Source organism: Lynx canadensis, chromosome A2 (genome assembly GCF_007474595.2).
Source record: "Lynx canadensis isolate LIC74 chromosome A2, mLynCan4.pri.v2, whole genome shotgun sequence".
NCBI lineage: Eukaryota > Metazoa > Chordata > Mammalia > Carnivora > Felidae > Lynx > Lynx canadensis.
In genome coordinates this window covers 38677900-38683666 of record NC_044304.2, presented here as the reverse complement: position 1 = coordinate 38683666, position 5767 = coordinate 38677900, and positions in this window count along the sequence as shown.

Here is a 5767-nt window from a genome sequence, read left to right as displayed (position 1 = left end):
GCCTGGGGAGGTAACTCTTCTGTTGCTATTTTTCAGTTCTGACTTAGAAAAAAAATTACCCCATCTTATGCTTGCATCAACAGTTAGTAATGTGGAGGCCGACGGGGTTGCAGAGGTGGGCGGGGCCTGGAGCCTAAGTGGAATGATTTGATATGCACTGAGAAAATCCAGGTAAAAAGTTTCTCTCCTTCCAAGCTCTGAGGCCTAGAATTCCTTCAGATCAAACCTGGAGAAACCTTGATCAGGGAGTCAGGATTCCTGGGTCTTGAATCATGCTCCGCACTTCCCAAAGCACTAAGATTTGTTGAGCACTGACTGTGCACCCAGCTCTGGGCTAAGCTATGCACATGTATTCTCCTAATTCCTTCCTCCCAGCAACCCTCTAAGATGTGTGCAGTTACAACCGCTATTTTGCCGAGGAGCAAACGGAGGCTTGGAAAGGTTCAGGAACTTGCCCAGAGCGGCACAGTCGTAATCATGGGGCTGTGATTTTCCAACAGGTAGGTCTGATGCCCAGGACTCTGTCAGGAACCCGCATCTTACCCTGCCTAGCTCTGAGGTATCTTAGCTAACCTAAGGAGGAAGTCGATCCCCGTGACTTCTAGGAACTTCTGACAATGCTATGATGTCCTTATTGGTTCCTTTGTTTTACATCTTGCCCTTCTTAAAGGTTTCCCTTTAACATGGAAACAGTCCAGGATAGGTAACAATTGTAAATCCCCATGAAGGATTCTAAACCTTAAAGTATATCATAACCAGCTGGTGAGCTTCTAAAAATGCTTATTTTCGTGGCTGCTCACCAACACTCTGCTTTAGCACGTTTGAAATGGGCGCCTAGAATCCTGATCCTCCCCAAGGCCTCCAGCCAAGTGATTCTAATGCATGGGGTCTGAAGCCCACAGTGAAGAATGCTATTCTGGCCCCTTTTGGGGAATTGGCTTAATTGATTGGATGCTGGCCACAGTGGAAGTTACGAGTGTTTTGGGTGAATTGTGGCGCCTAGATTCCTCACCTTGGCAGACCTGGCTGTGCCTCGCGTCCTCCGGTTCAGCTCCGCCCATTGGTTCCCAAGCATTGCACATTAGACTCACCTGGGTGGGGAAGCTTTTAGGGGCCCCTGGTAGCTCAGTTCGTTAAGTGTCTGGCTTTGGCTCAGGTCATGATCTCCTGGTTTCTCATTTCAAGCCCCGAGTCGGGTCTGGTGCTGACAGCTCAGAGCCTGGAGCCTGCTTTGGATTCTCTGTCTCCCTCTCTCTCTGCCACTGGCCGCCCCCCCATCCCCGCTCATGCTCTGTCTGTCTCTCTCTCAAAAACGAATAAAATAAAAAACATTAATTAAGAAAATAAAAAACAAGAATCGCCTGGGAAGCTTGTAAAACCGTGCCAATGGGGCACCTGAGTGGCTCAGTCGGTTAAGCGTCCCACTCTTGATTTCAGCTCAGGTCACGATTTCCTGGTTTGGTTTGTGAGATCCAGCCCTGCATCAGGCTGTGTGTGGGCAGAGGGGAGCCTGCTTGGGACTCTCTCTTTCCCTTTCTCTCTGCTCCTCCTCCGCTTGTGCACTCACTCTCTTTCTGTCTCTCTCTGTCAAAAATAAATAAGTAAATAAACAAATAAACATTAAAAAACAAAAGAGAACACCTCACCATGCCAGGTCATACTCTAGGTCAATTAAATCCCAATGTCTGGGATTTGGAACTGGCTTCAGTACTTTTTTTTTTTTTTTAAGATTTCCAGATGATTCCTTTGCACACCCGTTTGGGAACCACTGTCAGGCGTGTTATGGATTGTACACCTTCTTACATGTAAGACACTTCCACTATCCCAGTCCTTCTTATGTCATAAGACACATCTGCAAGCCACTCTATTCTCTATCGGCTGTCCAGATGCCCCCTCTCACTCCTCTGCCTTTTATTCTGCTTTTTTTTTTTTTCAACGTTTATTTATTTTTGGGACAGAGAGAGACAGAGCATGAATGGGGGAGGGGCAGAGAGAGAGGGAGACACAGAATCAGAAACAGGCTCCAGGCTCTGAGCCATCAGCCCAGAGCCCCACGCGGGGCTCGAACTCACGGACCGCGAGATCATGACCTGGCTGAAGTCGGACGCTTAACTGACTGCGCCACCCAGGCGCCCTTTATTCTGCTTTTAAGTTTGTCATCTCATCACCTTGTTTGTACTTACTATATGTCTTCCCCTGAGGGAAGAGACTTTCACGTGTATGGCTCTCACCTGCTAGGAGGAGCAAGGCTAGGTAAGGGAAAGAAAAGACAAAAGCCAACTGGTCTGCCATGGCTTTCTTCGTGCCAGCCCAGATGGAGAGGAATAATAATGGTTATTATAAGGAGGTCGCCCTGGCGCCGGACTCCTTGAATAAAATACCCTAGTAAAACTTTGGACCTCCCTCTTCTGGGGAGGAACAAAGAATCCTGCTAAAAACAGTACCTTTTAAATAATGACGTTATGACTGATATTTGGAAATTGGGAGTCTGCTGACAAATGATTCAGAATGTAGGAACAATTCAGAACGCAGACCAGCTTTCCTTACCAAGACGTTTGGGGCGACTCGTGAAAGCTTGGGAAGGAGTTTAAGAATGAGTCAAAGTTCTCTCCAAGTTTCCCTTTCTCTCTTTTGGTTGGTTGTTACCTTGGTCACTTAAGAAACAAACCCTGTCATCCTGAACTGACATGGTGACTCAGTTTCCCCAAAGACAGGAGTTGCACAGGGTCTGACTGTCACTTAGATGTCCCTGCTGCTCTGTTATGATCAGCCTACCTAGAGTTTTTAATGCTTATCTATTTTTAAGAGAAAGAGAGAGAGCGCGAGCGAGCATGAGTGGGGGAGGGGCAGAGAGAGAGAGGGGGGGACAAATGATCCTAAGTGGGCTCTGTGCTGACACCAGTAAGCTGATGGGGGGCTCGAACTCAGGAACCGTGAGATCACGGCCCAAGCCGAAGTCAGATGCTCAACCAACAAAGTCACCCACGTGCTCCAGCCTAGAGGTTTAAAAATGAAGACTCTTTGGATGAAAAATCTCGATTTCTTGCCTCTCTTGAAAATTCAAAAACTCTTCCCGCCCTGAGTTCGCTTATTTGGTGATAACAGTCAGCATTTGCCCCACCCCCACCTCCTTTCTTTGTTACTTATTTTGAGAGGACAGAGAGAGTGTGAGCAGGGGAGGGGCAGAGAGAGAGGGAGGATCTGAATCAGGCTCTGCTGCCAGTGCACAGCCCAACAGGACACTTAAACCCATGAACCGTGACCTCATGACCTGAGCCCAAATCAAGAGTCAGAAGCTTAACCAACTGAGCCACCCGGGCACCCCTTTTTATGGAGGCCTGTGTGCTCTAAGTTGCCTTCCTAATTCCACACAAACCATTTCAAGTTAAGTTGCCTATCTGAATTCGGGGGGCTGGGGCATCAGTATCACCTGTTGAAACTTGTGAAAACACCAATTGCTGGGCCACCAATCTTCTTTAAGGAAGGGTTGTCAGTTCCCTATGTATGTATGAATATATGTATGTGAGTGTGTATACATGTAAGTATGTGTATATATTATCAGCATGGGCTTACGTGTATTTATTTCATTCTTTAGGTTACAATCCAGTAATATTGTTGTTTCTTTTCTTGCTTAAAATGTCTGAACTTAAGGCATTGGGGGCTCTTTCAGGTTGGTTCCTGTGCCTTTTCAGTAAGTCTCTCCACACCTCACCCAGCCTTCTTTTTTTTAAAAGCACTACCTTTAGCACTTTCTGGTACCAGAAGATGCCCCAGGCTTATCTTGTATTTTCTATACCTCACCTCAAGAATTAACTAGTTCTCCAAGGATCCTTGTTTCTTTTATTGGAGAAAGGTATTTAGAAACCAAGGTCTGGATGCTAAGTGTGCTCATTGCTAGTGGGGTGTCACTGCCTCTAGCACCTCTCAATGGACAGACCTAGGAAATACATGTAGGTATGCTAACTCATGCATATACTCACACAGATGTACTTATTTATTTGTGAAAAATATATACATACATACATACATATATCTACTGTCTGTATGGATACCTTCAACTCCAACCCATTACCATAGGATTCATCCTACTCTTGGGGGTATCAGATTTTTAATCTTTGTATGGCTTTTTTTTTATGTTAACAGTGGCTCAGAACATCCTGGGGGGTGGGAGGAAGGAATATTTTATAAATATTACTGGAAGAAAAAAGTTGACCCCAAGCTTGGCATAACAAACATGTTAGCATAGCCCCATGCTTAATATCCTTCAGCCCCATCTGAAAGCTACAGTTTGGAACACACAACCTCACTGTTCCTGAAGGTGGGCAGACGTGCCTCACTTCCCTACTTACACAAACAGAGTTTGTCTCCAGCCCTACGGAACAATGCCTATTGTAACGCTGAGCTGGCACTTGTGGATTCTAAATATAAGCCAAGATACTTCTCAAAGATTAGAATCAGAACTTTGCTTTACATGTGAAATCTTATTTTGAATTCAGGTACACAATTACTCACTCAGAGACTTAATTATACTGCCTTAGGATAGTATTACAATAGTTTTAATTATTTTTTGGGGGGTTACAAAAGTAACCTTTTGTCTCTTGAGGAAGGTGAAGTGACTATAGTCTTTTTGAGAACTTCAAATACAAATTAACCATCGGCTGTGAGGTTTATCTGTGGTTCCTTCATGTTTATTCAAGAAGCAACCATACTTGGATGGGCTCCTCCTTCTTCTCATTATACTTAATGTAAATCTAGTGATGCTTGGATATGTCTTTATGAACTGTGCAGAGAACTGGAAAGAGAATCCAACCAAGACGGTTCATGGGCTGCTGGAGGTGTGGCTCAGTGGTTTGGAAAACATTCTGGGTTTTAAACAGCAACACCTATAATTATGGAGGCGTCATCCCTTCCATAAAAAAGAAAACAAAACAAAGAAAGCAAAGCCCTTCTACTAACAAGGTGTAGTCATAGCACGTGTTCAGCCTTCCCCAAGCCTGTCTGGCATTTGTTTCTGGCCTGGTGGGGGGAATATCGTCCATCTTTCTCTGAGCACTCATCAAACAATACAAAGGTGAACAATTGGAGGGCAATTAGCAGTCCCTTTGGGGTAATAGGAGAGAGAAGTCACCTTGCTGTTAATTTCAAAGGAATTAATCATGGTTTACATATGCGATTTAGTGGCTTAACGTTGCAAGGGGTTGAAAAACCAGGAATCAACAAAGTTTAGGAAAGACACCAGTGTAGCAAACCAGGGATGCTGGCCAACTTACAAAACTATCTGTTGAGTAGTCTAAGGCTGTAAAGATTGAGATGGTGCCTGTTGTCTCAGGGGCTACGTGCACCACAGATCTGTGTTTCTCAAACTTGCATATGTGTGAGACTCAGCTGGGCAGTATTGTTAAAATGCAGCTACTCATCCAGTAGGCATCACGAGGCGGCTGGGATTCTGCATTTCTGATATGCTGTCAGGTGGTGCTCCTATTCCTGATGACATCTCATCTTGTATAGCAAGGCTGTAGATTGTTCTGGTACCTGTGGTAAGGTAGGATTGAGGCATTCATACTCCCTTTATGTATTTTGAAATTACCAATGTGTTGCATTGTGAATGTCCTGGGGTTTGGGGATTAGAATAGCTTTCTGGAGTAGAGGTACTCGGCCAAATAGTTTATTGTATCTTGTCGTTTCTAGGGACTACAATCCATTGGCATCTATAGGGCAAGGAGCTATCCTATATGTTACAGTTAACAGCAACCTCTTTTCGCCAGGA